The sequence below is a fragment of the Equus przewalskii genome, chromosome 4, assembly GCF_037783145.1.
Source record: "Equus przewalskii isolate Varuska chromosome 4, EquPr2, whole genome shotgun sequence".
In the NCBI taxonomy this organism is placed as follows: Eukaryota; Metazoa; Chordata; class Mammalia; order Perissodactyla; family Equidae; genus Equus; species Equus przewalskii.
The window spans coordinates 50117613-50134132 of NC_091834.1; the positions used below are offsets into that span (position 1 = coordinate 50117613).

General features: G+C 38.7%; 1 long non-coding RNA gene across 2 annotated transcripts in view; it reads right to left on the bottom strand.

Moving 5' to 3' along the window:
* Positions 1 to 7341, bottom strand: part of LOC139082814 (uncharacterized) — a 68823-nt gene extending 61482 nt beyond the window's left edge. The window contains exons 1-2 of one of the 2 annotated variants that reach the window (XR_011539072.1): positions 7098 to 7341; positions 3206 to 3336 (exon numbers count right to left, since the gene is read on the bottom strand). This is a non-coding gene — a long non-coding RNA (uncharacterized lncRNA). The remainder of the gene's footprint in view (positions 1 to 3205; positions 3337 to 7097) is intronic. The other variant, XR_011539073.1, reaches the window with a different exon arrangement.
* Between the last annotated feature and the right edge of the window lie 9179 nt (positions 7342 to 16520).

Consider the following 16520-nt stretch of genomic DNA (forward strand, 5'->3'; position numbering starts at 1 on the left):
AACTCAGCAAGGAAGTGCTGTCTGAGGAAATTTTTCGTCGCTTTCCTTTTGGTCAACATCAGGAGCAAGCCTGCACAAGCTGTTTGATTAAAGGGCAGAAGAGATAGAGCAGGGCTCTTCAGGAGCCAGCGCGGACCAAATTGTGAAAGCTGATCATGCACATCTCTTCCCAACCCAGGATTCAGCATGGTCAGAGTGGCAGCTTGACATGGGCCTTGAGGGGAGTATTTTCACCATGCAAATCACCAAACGCTACCAGTCAGAGCCAGGACATTGGTGCTTCCCCACTGAGTGCCTGTTGTTAAGCCTTTACCAGCACACCACCAAGGGAGGGAGAGGCTCTTCTGGATAAACTAGGTGATCTGTGTTACCACTCAGAGGCAAGAATGAGAGAAGTAACTTCTTGATGCATGAACATACGCAAAAGGTGTGAAATAAACATGCTGATGAGAAAGGTGTTCTAGGAAATTGAGTGCCAGATTCATTTAAGGCAGGAGCATTCCATTTAGGTACAGGAGATTCCAAACGTCTGTTAAAACCAGGATTATCTTGACTTCATTAAACGGAATGAAGAGCAATAGAGCCAGCTGGTCCACTTATGATGAGAGCTTCTAGGCAGTTTGCTTCAACGGCTCTAGGAGCCTCCCAAAACAAATGGTTGGTTTACTTGGTTGGCTTACTCCAAGACTTATGTCATAAAGTCAAGGTCAATTTTCTACTTTAAACGGATTTTTTTGAGTACTCTTTAATTCTTAAATGTAGGAGAAGTAAAAAAAACATGTATATAAGAAATCAGGTTCATCTCACAGCTTATCCACATACATGCATCATTGTCTACATCATGAGTAAAAACCACAAACGTTCCCTAATTATCCAAATTATTCTCTCTAATCAAAGATCAAAGCTTTCCTCAAAACTGAAAGACTTAAACTGAACAGGGTGGAGCAACAGTACAAAGAACCACAAGAAAACAAATGTCTGCCATAAAGTGTCCATGTTTTTAGCTTAGAAATTTGCAAGCTGACAGAACTCATGTAAATCCTGAGGATATATTAAATTTGACATCACTCACTACTGAAACTGTAAACTTCTAATAAATCACTTAGAGCAGGAGGAGACATTTTGTTTATTTGCCCTCATTGATGCAGAGCCCAAAAGTCACTGTGTTTTTCCAGCCTCCTTCAACAAAACTTTCTTGTAATAGGAATAGCAACAAACCAGTACTAAGTAAGGAAAATGATAGTTCTTTACTAAAATGGAGAGTTCATTTGTAATATCTGCATTCTTTCTGTAGGTGTAGATTTCTTTGAGTTTTTAGATAGTCAAAATCCATTATTATTAATATAGCATGATGGCTAAAAATAAAGTCTTTGGAGACAGCCAGATTTGGGGCTTTTCTTACTCTGCTACTTGCCACCATTGTGACTTTGGACAAGCTACTTAGCAGAGATTTTTTTTTTCATTTGTATAAACGGGGATAATAATGCCTAATCTTCATCGGTACAGTAAGGAGTAGATGAGAGACTGTACGTTAAGTGATTAACACAGGGCTTGGCCCAGAATAAACCCTCATAAATGTTAGGTATTACAGCTCTCTTAGTCAGTTTCCTCTTAATCAAGCCACTGGATTAACCGACACATGCTGATGTCCACGGACTGTGAGCACTTATGGCTCCTACATTCACCTCTGATATCATTGCACACTTCTACTCCTAAATGTAGGGTTGTCCCCTGTTTATGTTCTCAAAACTGCAAATTCCGATCACACGTTATTTTAATAATGTACAATCAATTAAATTTTATGTAAACCCATGAAATATGAGTGGAAAAAAAGCGTTGTAGACCATTTCTATAAAAACTAAAGCGGATGCATTGGAAAGATTCATAAATGCAGGCCATTAGAAAAAGTACTGGTAACATATGAGATATTGATGAGTTGACTAGGTTACTGGGGAATTTTTTTTAACCCTTTAAAGACATATTTAGAAGGTTACTTTGAAAGTATCATCAAATTATTCCTCCACTCAAAAATATATAACTGGGGAGCCAACCCTGATGGCCTAGCAGTTAAAGTTCAGAGCGCTCCGCTTCAGTGGCCCTGGTTCAGTTCCCAGGCATGGAACCACATTACTCATCTGTCAGAAGCCATGCTATGATGGCAGCTCACATAGAAGAACTAGAAGGATTCACAACTGAAATATACAACCAGGGGGGCCAGCCTAGCTTAAGTTCATGTGCTCTGCTTTGGTGGCCCAGAGTTCACAAGTTTGGATCCCGGGTACAGACCTACACACTGTTCACCAAGCCATGCTGTGGCGGCATCCCCCCTACAAAATAAAGGAAAATTGGCACAGATGTTAGCTCAGGGCCAACCTTCCTCACCAAAACAACAAAATAAAATAAAATATACAACTATGTACTGGGGCTTAGGGGAGAAAAAAAAGTTAAAAAAACTCCTCTTTAAATAAATAAATAAATAACTGGAAATAGTAGAGGTTGCAAAGTGTGTGCGTATTCACGAGGGTTGAATAAATGAATAGGGTGGAAGGATTTGATCAGTGCTTACAGGAGGGGAGATGATGAGCAAAGGGAAGAGACTCAGTGTGACTCTCTTTCACGTCCTAGTTCAATGTCTTTAGGCAAGGTTCATAGCCTCAGTCCTAAAATGGGGATATAGAAAAAACCTAAAGGCATGGATTTGAATCAGAATCATTTAGGACCCTTTCTAACTCAATGATTCTTGGTATCATAGATTTTCATACAAAGAATTGACGCAAGCCAAAAAACAAAGGCCTGGTGTCCCATGCAGGTGAAACACTGATTGGGGCATGGACATTCACAGGAAGCTCCTTGACTTGCTGATGTGAATACAAGAAACTCCTTGTTTCCTGAGCAGGCATGAATGGGACAAAGCCAGAACACTGACCTAAGCCTGCTATCGGGCCACAGGGCCAGGACACCTTATTTGTCTTGCTACTTCCCATACCAATATGGCAAATTTCAACAGTTGATAGAGACCTAGAATTTTGATTCTGATCTAATTGATTTAAATGTATGTAGATACAGCTGGTGTCCAGCGAGGCATTTATAACCGTCACATGCGCCAAGTCCCAGATGCACTCGCAACACTTGGCAGATTTCTTCTTTGTACAGTCAGCAAATTAAAATGAAAATTTTGTGAAAATCACTCTAAGGAAGGGCTCACCTTTTTCTGTCTTTGCCTCACTATAATCAACAGAAAGGAGAGATGGCTTTTCAAATGTTAGATTATTGCCATATGGTAGAGATTATCAATCATCCAAGCCCATTAATCAGAACTTCAAGGCACTGGGCAACCTGCCAACAAAATGAGATGAGACGCATTAAGATCAATTTGTTAATTTTTAACGAGGCTTCAAATTGCCCTAGTAAATTACTTAATCATTTTAAGAGTGCATTGCTGCTTCTTCACTATTCCTCCTTCCTGTACATGAAAAAGCGAACTTATTTTTAATCATTTCCATTTCTCCTTTCATCCCCTTAAAGGCTACAATAATCCTCTACTACCATCACTAACCAAAGCAGCCCATGCAACTGAAGATCAAATATAACGAAAGAGTATTAAACAGCAAAGCAGAATTCTCAAAGCAACCAGATTTATTGATTCTATTTACATTAAAAAAATTGATTCACAGTTTTTATGTAGGGAGTTACACTGTTGGTCTTCCTCTTTGGGAGTGATGCTTTAAGTTGTACAGGATCTTGCACACTATTGCACTTCCAATGAGTTAAATTACACACAAAACTCCACTTAATTATTTTCTTAACCAACTAAATTTTAGAGTGAAGCTTAACAAAGTGAAGGGGAAAGAGTTTAACAGTGAACTGAATCCATGAGACACGGGTCCTTGGGTGCTTTGCTCACTGGTTAGCCCCGTGGCTTTGCCCAGTGCCAGGCACATGAAAGATGCTCAATAAATACATTTCTCTAATTAACGCTTTAGAAAAGATTTCTTTTTTCCCCAACAGTTGGGAAGCAGTTCCGAAAGTATAAGGGAGATATAAACAGCACAGGTTGAAGCAGTAGCAAACCTACAACTACTAGACACGAAATCAAGGCTTTCCTGGAATAAAAGGCACATCTGATTAGAGTACACGTAAGCCACAGAACAAGAGTCAGTCGTGTTCCACTTCACAGCAGCACCATCTTCCCAAGCAGAGCAATATGCATTCCTACCAGAGAGATCTGTAACTTAAAAGTGAGATGTAGCGTTTTCATTGGCCATTGAATATTACATATTTGAAGAGTGGAATCTCTCTTTTCCTGTAACTCAAAAAAAGGAAAGAAAAAACGAAAATCAGATCTACTATATCCATGGTAGTAAATTAAAGATTTACAAAGATATTTCCACCAAAAAAGCCATTTTAAGGAACAACGTGGGGCATGTGACAATAGTCTTCAAAGTTCTCCCTGCTAGGATGTGATAAGGGCAGAGGTCTGCACCTGTGTGTTTGCCTATTGTGCTAGCCCCTGAGTGATAGAGCAGACATTGGAATTAAACCAGTAGAAGTGAATTCAAATTTGAGCTCTACCGCTCACCAAGTGTAAAATGAAAGTCTCTCTGAGCCTTTCTTTCCTCGACAAAAAGAAAATTCACCCTCCTTCAGACAGTGTTGTGATGATTCAGGCCCAGGAATATGCATTTCATACAAGCAGGCAAAATGATTCTCACTCAGGTTGTCCACATAGACAATATTCTGAGAAACACTGCCTTTATTCCAAACTTCTTATTGTCCAAATGAGGAAACTGAGCCCCAAGTGGGATGAAATGATTTACTAAAAGCCCTTCAGCTACTTTGAGGAAGCCTTGTAGGAGGGAGTTGGCAGAGAGCAGAAGGAGGGGTGCTGATGGTGGAGCAAACAGAAAGGTTCTTTTGTTTCCTGTAGCTAGTGTAGCCATGTCTTCATAGAATCGACATACCACTTCCCCTACTAATCCATACATAGGATTATTTTTAAATAAATCTCCATCGGTAGAATTGCTAGATCACAGAATATGCACTTTTGAAAGGTTTTGATACTCATTTATCAAAATTGTCTTCTAGGGGCTGGCCCAGTGGCGTAGCAGTTAAGTTCGCATGCTCTGCTTTGGCGGCAGGGGGTTCACTGGTTCGGATCCCAGGCATGGACCTAGCACGGCTTATCAAGCCATGCTGTGGCAGGCATCCCACGTATAAATAGAGGAAGATGGGCACAGATGTTAGCTCAGGGCTAATCTTCCTCAAAAAAAAATTGTCTTCTACAAGGCTTATACCAATTTGCACTCCTACCAACAGAGTAAGAAGGAAGGGGGGTCCACTTCAACAACCCACTAAATAATGGCTCAGGAGAGTGCTTCCTGGGGCTCCCACTAGACCTACAGGATTCTGCAGCAACTCCTATGGAATGTTACTCTCCAGGCACAGCATTGTGTGTTTGCCACAAACCTGTGGTTGCATCTGTGGTTGCATATTTTTGGTCAGTTGGTCACATCCTTAATCCTTGCTACTTGTTTGGGATGATTCAAGATTACTCCACAAGAACTGCAGTTTCATACGGGATGAAACCACAGACTCTTGCTCCCAGGAGAAGCAAATTAAAAATGCAGATTTGGGATGCTGAGCTTCAGTCAGTTTCACCACATGAGCCAGAACAGGGCCTAAACTCAATGCAAAAGGCAACAGAAATAGAAAAACAACCAATTCCAAAGGCTAAAGTAAACAAGCCAAATATCTGGAATTTAACCATTTTACATATTTATACCCATCATTTGCCAAAGAGGGAATTGTTGTGTCTATTCAGTCCCCTTATGGTTTTTTGCTTGTTTGTTGTTTTGTCAATATCTATCACCCAGAATACAACAACTCAACATTTCCTGTAACTTCTACGTATATGAGCTTATGCAGAACCATCTAAATCAGTGCTTCTCAATCTCTAAAGTATAGACAAATCACCTGGGGATCTTGTTAAAATGCAAATGCTCATTCAGCAGGTCTGCGGTGGGGCCTTGACATTCGGCATTTCTAACAAACTCCCAGGTCATGCTGATGCTGTTGGTTCCTGGATCATACTGTGAGTAGCCGGAATCAACACTAAATATACTGGAGGACATATGAAGGACATTATCTGTCTATCTCTTAAGCCAATGATTGTGAACCACAGTACCACAGTGCACTAGTATGATGTCTCCATGAGGAGGAAAGTGACAGAATTAGAGCAAGTACCTGGGCTTGGAACCACCCATGTGCACCACAGCGTGCATTATCAATGACCTGACGATTAGTTACTGGTGGGGCTGTGTTGCCCATAAGAACTTGTGAATGGGTGTGTGTGTGTGTGGCAGTAAAAATATTTTTTAAAATGGTGAGAACTATTGCCTTAAGTATTTGCTATAACATGAGAATATATTGATCCCTATGGCCCTAGACTCCATTCCAGATGGGGAGCCCAATACGTTGGTATAAACGCATATCAGCAAAGTCAATCATTTAAGTGGGATAAAGGATAAGATGAGATTGTGGACATTTTAATCATACCCTTCTACATATTGATATTTATCTACAATCTATAGGGTCCCTGGCTTTCTAGCACCACATAGGGATATGTGGTCAGAACAAAGCAATTTTCTAGCCAATACTACTGATAACTTAAACATCCAACGTGAGTTCAGACAACCAGTTCTAGAACTATTTCCAATCATCCAAGCAGTAACATCATATCCCCAAAACAAAATGAATCTTTAAAATAGATGCATTTCAACCAGACCTTAGAAGAAAAGAAGATGCTACAAAAACTGCCACAAGAAACAACAACAATTTTTTACAACCATTATTTTAGATGTAGTTATTCAACAACTTAGAAGCATTGGAAATTAATGGGATAGTAGAAACAAACAGGCCAAGTGACATTGACTAAGATAAGTGCTATTTCTACAGAGAATCAGTGAAAGATTAGATTTGCAAAAGACACTAAATTGTACCTACACAAATGACAAAGTTTTGTTTCCAATAATCAAAAAAATCCTGAAGCAGTAAATTTTACTAGATATTTTCAAAGTAATATTTTTTAAAGACCTTACCTTATACACTGAAATATGAGTTCCTGTCGTTAAAGTAATAACCACAGACAACATGTGTAGCTGTCATTTGGGTGTATTTGAGAACAGTTCCTTATCCCAAGGTTTAACCTTGGATAGAATCCCTTCTAAAATGCCCCTTTAGGGTTTCTTTCTGAGTTTATTGCACATTCTTTGGATTTCTTTAACGATGGAATCCTTGGGAACGATTTGCAATTTTGAAAACAGCCAAAAGTCATTTGAAACCAAAGATAATGAACAGGCAGGACAATAAACACTATTTGGAGAAAACAAAAGTAAGTAACTGGGACTAATTTTCTTTTGTGGCCAGTGAACGGGTTCTGGGGCCGTTCTGAAGCTGGAGCTCCAGAAATGTTTGGAGCCACAAAAATGTCGTTTGATAGCATCACATTGTGATGACTTGGAAGGCCAACACATATTTAAAGGTTATTTTGTTGAAAATTGGCTCATTGCTCTTAATCTGATGTCAACACATCCAACAGAGGTCCATAGATGGGTTGCAGGGGGTCACGAATCTCCTGCAATTGCATGTAAAATGTGATGTGTATGTGACTTTGGGCTTTTTTTAAATCAGAGCAAAGAAGTTCCTGCTTTCCTCAGATTTTCAAAGAATTTCTCAACTGGCAAAAAGGCAAGTTAGGAAGTCGTACAGATATGTGGGTTCAAGCCATCTGCCTACTTGCAGTACAACCTTGGGAAAGTTACTTACACTCTCTCAGCCTCAGTTTCCTTCTCTGTAAAACGGCAATAGTGCAAGAGGAGGATGACGGACAGCTGTGATGAAGCTTTGGCGGGCATTGTCCTGCGTGGAGACAGAGATCTATTGTAGATCTCCCTGATAACATATCTCAACTCCCCAGTTTCATTTGTGGAATCAAAACCAGGTCTATCTTAACTAGACTATCTGATTCTTTCTGCCAACTAAACAGCATAACATGCACACCCAAGATGACTTCAGATAGCTTTAAATGACTTCAAATAGCTTTTCTCCATCTTTAGCCTCTATGATCTCTCATGGCATTTGGCGTCTTCAGCCACAGCTTTACCTCCATAACATTATTATCTCCTCTGTCTTCTGGACACACCCACTTGAATACAATATCAACTAAAACGAAATTTCAGTAGCTGACTTTCCTTCCCCAAAAAGCTCGTTCTTCCACCCCACCTTCTTGAGTTCCCAGCTTGTGTCAGCACTATCACCTGTCAGGTTCCCTACTACGAAAAATCTCACTATAGGGAGGAGTCGGACATCATGGAAGAGAGATTCCAACAAGGAGTGACCTGCAGCATGCCCCTGCCCCCAAAGGGTCAGCTTTCCTGAAGTACCCCATCCTCTCTCTTTGGCTTAATCTAAAATTGGCCCAGAGAATGTACACGTCTAGTGCATGAATATGCAGCCTCCTTTCTTGGGGATTGGATCTTGCCATGAAGACGGAAATTTCTTGTGGCCAAGAGTAATTCAACTTGGAAATGTTCGAATTATGGTGAGGGAAAATCTCCAATATAATTAAATCAGGGTGTTAATAGTTGTGTATATAATTATTCTAATAATGCTATCCATATTCATAAGCAAATTAGAGCTTCAAAAGGCCTTTTTATCTCATTCTATATGTATCTATATGTATGTGTATGCACAGATATAAACATGTGTAATATATACACACCTATATGCAGTTATTTATGAGTTAAAGATTTATTGAGCAACTTCTGTACTCAAGTTATGTTGCAAGGCAAATGGAATACCAAAGATGACTGACAGGATCTCTGCCCTGGAAAAGTCCATTACTAGAGGAGACAAATATATAAACAAATACTTGTAACAGGATCAGCTGTACTAACTAACCCTTGTTGTGCACTTCCTGTTTGCTACACACTGTGCTAAGAGCTTTATGTGGCTATTTTTATTTAATCTCTCACAATAATACTGTAGGTAGGTACTATTACAGACGAACAAAGGGAGGCTCCAGAGCTGCTGAGTGCCTTGTCCAAACCCCTAAGTTGGCAAAGGATTCAAACCCAGGTCTGTCTAACCTGGAATGCAAGTTTTGGATCAGCACATTTTCTTGTATCCAAAATGCTACAGGAGCAGAGAGACAAGGATAACGCCATGGGCTGGGGTGGGGGTGGGAGGATCCTTCTCCACAGCCAAGCTTGGGTTTACAGAGAGAAGGGAAGCTGACTGAGTGCCTAGAGCCTAAGGGATAAAAGGAAGCAGAGAGCAAGGATCCTGCCAAAGTCAGAGCCACGGCCTGGGAACCACTCCATCAACTGACCCAAGCAGCTCGGACACTGGGGGCAGTGGGCACATGAGAACTCCCCCCGCCACCCTCTGTAGCTCTCAGTTAGGTCCACCAATTCCTTAGACGTTTTTGGTCCAGGTCGTCACTTCCATTTCTCACTAGAATATGAGTCATTGTTTCCCCATACTGCTCCTTTGAAGAGGCAATGCACGCCACGCCCAGTTTACACTGGTTGTCAGTGCTGGAACTGAGGAACAACCAAGGACAGTTACACAACTCAAATCTCCACTCCCGTGGGCCTGATATCCTCCTTTTAAAACTGTTCTTAGAAAAAAATAGCTACCAGGTGTCTTGAGCTCCTTCAAAAGGGCGTGATGAATACCTAGTAATATTTGTGTACTTCTTATAAACACTTTTTGCTGCCACATGACTTCTTATGAAAAGTGCTCCAGGTTCTTTATCCATTTAGTCTTTCAAAAACTGTTTTCTGAAGGTTTATCACGTGCCTAGCACTGCTCTAGGCACTGGGGATATAGCTATGAACAAAAAATTAGCAAAATATCTGACCTCAGAAAGCTACATACTTACAAATATAGCTGGATAAAAACAGAAAAGTTTGGCTTGATAAGGAACTAGTCCTGGGAACAAATTACATGGAGTGGTAAAGAGGAAAAGATGCCATTTCACCAAAAAATAGAGCTTCAAGATGAGTTGGTAAGAGGATGAGATTATTTTAAAGTTATGACTCTATTGTTTTTTACAAAAATAAGTCTTTTTATTCTTTTTTTTTTAAAGTTAAGCAGTATAGAAAATCACACAGAAAGGAAGCAATAAATCACCCTCTCTCTTCCCAGATTAGCCCATGTTATCTGTGATGAACACAATGCCAGACACCTCTGGGCAGCTTTAGAGATAGGCACATAGAAAGAATGTTCTACAATTAGGATCATACTATAGGTGTGATTTTAAAAAATATATCTTAAAAAATCATACTTGAATTAAAAGAAGAAACAGAAACTGGAATAAAACTGAACGGAATTATTGAACATCAAATAAGTGTTCTTAACAGACAGTAACACTAAAAGGTTCATCAAGGGAGAAGTGGAAAATGTAAATGCACACATTTACAAGGGAGGGAGTGGGGCTGGCTGAGGAAGGGAAAGTGACAACATAAGTCCCTTCCTACGGAGGCGGCTGCTTCCCAGGTCCAGAACACACTTGAACTGGAGTCCAGTACCTTCAGATCTCATAGACCCTCAAGAGGATCCAGAAACATGGGTTTCCGTATAAAACTTGATTTTTTTAAAGACTCATTATATGACTTTTTAAAAGATCCATTATATGACTTTTAAAAAGTCATATTAAAAAATTGCTGTCCCCTAACACTTCTGACTCTTTAATCTCAATGACCAAACTAAGCACTTCTAATGATTTGTATTTTTCCAAATATTTGTCTCTACATTGCTAAAAACTGCACTTATACTGGTATTTCTTGATTTACCAATTTTAAGTATAATCTATTTAACTCATATTATAAAAGATGACAATTGGTGTCCATACCTGCCCCCCATTCTTTTCATTTAAATTACCATGACTGAATAAACCATGCGCTGCTAAACCAAGTGGTGAGCTATGATTGTTTTCTGCATATACAACTTTTATTTTTCGTGAAAGTAACACTTTCTTTAATTTTTTTCTTCTTTTTTTACTTATCTTTCTATAGAACTATAGATATTCTTCCCTCACTCTCAACAGCCTCTCAAAACAATCTTCCTCATGGTCCAATTTATCAGATAGTCTATTGATCCCATTTTTCCCACCTGGAGATGTCCATCCTGAAGCATTCTTATCTTTTTGCTACAATGTCTACTGCATTTTCTCAACATGTTTCTTAAAGTCTCAATAATATACTTGTGATCTAAGAAAGGAATAATTATACTTTCTTAAGAGTTATTATTTAAATACGTATTTTAAATATTAGCTGCCTTTGTTTCATTAGAATTTGGTTTTGTTTGTCGGGTTTTTTTTCTCCTGAGACAGTCCATGCTGACTCTTCTTTGCTCTTGGCCACCATCTCTACGGGCAGCCCAAACCTAATCCTGTTGAGTTGCAGTGAGAAACAGCCCTTTGGGTTCAAAATTTTTCTTGAAAGTAGTTCATTTTAGGGATTCATTTTTTTAAGAGAGAGCAGCAACTGCTCAATATTTCACTTTATTTTATTTTTCAATATTAGTTTTGCTTCCTTTGTGTGTGTTTAAGTTTTTGATGTGTGAGTTTTCTTTACAGCAGAGTTTAGCTCCCTGAAATTCAGTTCAGACATTTTGTAAAGGTTGCCGTGTGTACATGTGTCTGCATCTCCTGAGGAGCAGGTCTGTGGTTTTTATCCAGTTCTCAAAGCAGTTCTTGACGCCAAGAGGTTAAAAACCTCCGCTTTGTAGAATAGATGTGCTTGTGATTTGGAGAATCAAAATAATAAAGTTAGAAGGGACTAGAAGAAACCATCTGGCAGTTAAGCAATTAAACCATCCAGGAGATAGAGTGGGTTGTCCTTTTCTGGAAATGGCTCATCCATGACTAAAGTGCACAGCTTTTCACCTGTCAAAACCACTAGGCTTCAAGTCGGCTCCCAGACTGGAGAGCACAGTTAGGCTCTCTGATGCAGAGGACTCTATTGTTCCTTATCACACTGCTTAAGAGGCCTCCTTACAGCTTTAGGCTGTTGAAAATGATTACGGGAAAACTGAACAGAGCCTGGAAAATGTGCCTGGTAGAGTTCACCAAGGATAATCTTAACAAATAAAATCCACCAAATAGGTTCCTTTGTCAACCAATTTGGTGAGCAACCCCCACGACGCAGGTCACAGGTTACAACTTGTGTTGTAACACAACAGTGCAGACGGGCGTCTCTCACGGCATGCGAAGCTGGGTTTCTGGGAAGTGTGTGGGATTGTGAAAAATGTGTTGGACAAGAAGGTAGAATGTTTGGATTCTGTCCTGTTCTGCTTTAAACTCACCATGTCTCTCAAGTGTGACATAAGGGAATTTAAGGGGAAACAAAAGAGCATTTTTGGGTTTTCTTTTTTTTTTTTGAGTACTCAAAATGAGCCAGGAGATAGATAGAGAGAGACAGAGACAGTGACAGAGATAGATATGTTCAGTGAATCCTCTCAATACTGGTATGGGATCTATTATCATCTTCATTTTACAGAATAAAAACCTACGACTGAGACAGACAAATAACTAATTTAAGATCACACAAATACTGAGTCACAGATCTGAAATTCTAATCAACTCCCTTATCTTTTTAATTAATAAACTTCATTTTTTAGAGCAGTTTTGGGTTCAGAGCAAAACTGAGTGGAAAGTCCAGTGAGTTTCCACATACCCCCAGTCCCCACACGTGCACTTCCGCCGCCATCAACATCCACCAACCCTTTGCTTAAACACAAAAAACAGATATTTTCTTTCTCCACCGTAATTCTGAGATTCTACATTCATTCTAAATCCATTCACATAACACCTAATGTGTTAGAGGAATATCACATTTTAAAAGCCCTATTATTAATCATTTTTAAGCAGAAGATGTTTTTATAAAGTGAATAATTAATAACCGCTTCACCTTTTATTTTTTGAGTGAATGTACAGTTTCCCATACAGGATTTTCTTAGAGTATGGTGAACTCCATCAAAATCTAGTCCCTATGATAAAATGACTCTCCTAATACTTAAATTCATGCACTGGATCACATTAAATTGTATATTTTGAAGAATTACTTGTGATATATTATTTTTAAACTGTCTTCATCTGCATAAAGTTCCATGAAAACCAGGAAATGAAAGTAGCTGATCTCAGTTCCTTGCTGGAGCCATTCAGTGGCAAATACTCAACACGAAAAAGGAGAAAGGGAAATAGTAGGCAAGAAAAATACAATTTAAAAGAGTGTTTAGTAAAATGTAGACTAAAAACTTCAAAAAGATAAAAAAAAAAAGATTGGTGGTTTTAGAACATTTTGAACAAGTGAGTTAATCTCCTGAAGCTTCGGTTTCCTCATCTGTAAAGTGTGGAGAATAATCAGACCTGCCTCCTGGGGACCCCGAGAGAGCTGAACAAGGTGATGCGGGCAGACCATGGAGCTCAGTGAGCCAGTACCTGCAGGTGTCTATGCATATTAGAGGTTATTATGGCCATTATTGTGTCTGTGGCTGCAGAAGCTGAATTCTTTTCCTTTCTTAGCTGAAGTAGCAGAAGTTGCATTTGTTGAACATCATACCAAAGTGCCTATAATCCAGCAGACAAAAAAATGAAACACATGTGGATTCATCTTGACCTTCATTACATTTTTCCCTGAGAATCTCCACTGCTTCCTTTCTTGAAACAATAGTATTTTAAGGTAAACAGAAAATCTATGTAAGTCTTCCTGGGGCAGGCTGGGCAGCCACAGCCTTGGTCTGGAGCCTGTGCTTCATTATTAGAGGCCCATCTTTTCAACCACATTAGAATCACATGGCAAAAATTCTCTCCAATCTAGGGAATCTCTTAGAAAGAGATTAAAAAATAACAGAACCACAACTCAGACTACTTGGGGTTCTATTATCACCTCAAGTCATGACTGTGGCATAGAAATTTAACTCGTCTTTGCCTCACTTTCTTCATCAACAAAATGGTTTATGAGTGTACATGTTAGAATCAGAGCATCTGAAACGCAACCCATAAACTGGATTTTGGATTCATTCACTGTGACTTTTTCCCCCCAAAACAAGCTTCAAAAACTCTGGAAAGAATTCCTGAGAAAGAAAATACAACCAAGATTTAATTTTTCTCCACAGAATTTTAAAATTCTGTCCACATTCCTAAGCCTGGAAGAAAGAGGCCTCAAATTGAAGTGTTGGAGCCAAGATCACCCAATAGGAGCAGAACCAGGATGAGAACCAAAATCTCCTAACACCCAGTTCAGCACCCTTTCCAGTATCTCAAGCTGCCTGACTCATAAAATAAAGTTTTTAAGAGCTAGCACTTTTTTTCCCTACCCCAGGCTGTCTAGGGTCATTATGTTTTAAGGTTGGAACAAAGTCCAGAAACACCAACAATTCGGCTCCAGCAACTCACCCAGAAGCAGAAAATGAGGGGCTCTCCGCCAAGGTTATGTAAGATCTCACCCCAAAACAATATCCCACTGACAGGGAAAGGCAGCACTCAGAATCTTGGCATGCGGCCCTAAAGCTCAAAGATCAATCTCATTTTCAGATGCGCCTAAAGTTGCTCAGGGAATTCTCCCCAGATGCTTAAATTCAGCAATGGAAAAAGTCTTTAAGTTACATGAGAGGAATCATTCTTATCCTTTTTAAAAGTGTTGCCTTCTTTGAAATATGAATTACATATATGCACTATAATTAAATTTCTCTGATGGAGAATGAATGGCGATTTAAATTTGGTTTACCACTCGCTCTGTTTACCACAGGATATGCTTACTCTGATAAATATTTCTTCAAACTCTCATTCTCAAGCTGATTATACCATTTTCCTTTTAAGATATTTTAAGATCAAATGCTTGAGGGGGGAAAGTTTTACTTTAAAATGCCTAGAAAGGATTTGCACAGATCCAGACTTTAAATCATCAGTACTTATTATTCTATTTCGTTTAACTAGTAATGCGAATAAGAAAATGTCTTCCCAGTAGAGCCCAAAAGAAATCAAAGTGCAATAAGCTAGATTCCAAGAAGCGCTATTTTGCCTTATAAGCAAGCTGTCTGCTTTCCTCCCCTTTCTCGTCATTCTTCCATCTTCTTTTATCCATTTCCATTGCCCTCTCCATCTTTATCACCTTAAAAGGAGTTCTATCCTTTTGAAAGATAGTTCCTTCCCACCTTAGAATTGTTTTAAACATGAACAACTCTGGAATTAAACTTAATGGAAGCAAACCAATAAAAAGAATTTTTTGTCATCACTACCATCACTAATGACATGATTTTACTAATAAGCAAGGTTAGAATTATGAAAATTAAGGTCAGAATCATACATAGCATGTTCCTATTTTAAATATTTCCACACCTGGATTAAATTAAGTACTATAAGCTATAGCCTAAAAAAGTGGACCGTACCTCCCTCTCAGTCCAGAAAACTCCATGAACCAGTATACTGTACTTTGAATCAGAAGACGGGACATACACAGAACATTCCATCTAACAGTACCATAATACACATTCTTCTCAAGCACATACTGAACATTCTCCAGGACAGATCCCATGTTATGTCACAAAACAAGCCTTGACAAATTGAAGATTGAAATCTTATCATGATCTTTTCTAATCACAATGGTATAAAACCACAAATCAATAAAAGGAGAAAAGCTGGAAATTTCACAAATGCATTGAGATTAAACAACACACTGCTCAAAAACCAATGGGTCAAAGAAGAAATCAAAAAAGAAATTTTAAAAAATTGAAACAAATGAATATAGACACACAATGTAACAAAACTTATGGGATACAGCAAAAGCATTTCTAAGAGAGAATTCTATAGTGATAAACACTTACCTCAAGAAAAACGTCATATACCAATTTTACCTCAATTAAAAAAAGAAAAGAGATCTCAAATTACCTAATTTTATACCTCAAGGAACCAGAAATAGAAGAACAAACTAAGCTCAAAGTTAGCAGAAGGAAGGAAATAACGAAGATCGGAGCAGAAAGAAATGAAATCAAGACAAGAAAAACAATAGAAAAGATCCACAAAACTAAGAGCTGCTTTTTTGAAAAGATAAACAAAATTGACAAACCTTTAGCTAGACTAAGGAAAAAAGAGAGAAGATTAAATTAAGTAAAATAAGAATGAAAAAGGAGACATTACAATGGATAATGCAGAAATACAAAAGGCTATAAGGGATTCCTATGAACAATTATATCCCCCAAAATTGGACAACCTAAAATAAATGGATAAATTCCTAAAAAGGGCCACCTATGGAATGTGAAAATATATTTGCAAACCATCCACTTGATAAAGGATTAATATCTAAAATATATAAAGAACTTATACAACTCAATAGCAAAAACGCAAATAACCAAATTAAAAAACAGGCAAACAACCTGAACAGACATTTTCCCAAAGACATACAGATGTCCAACAGGTACGTGAAAATGCTGAACACCACTAATCATCAGAGAAATGC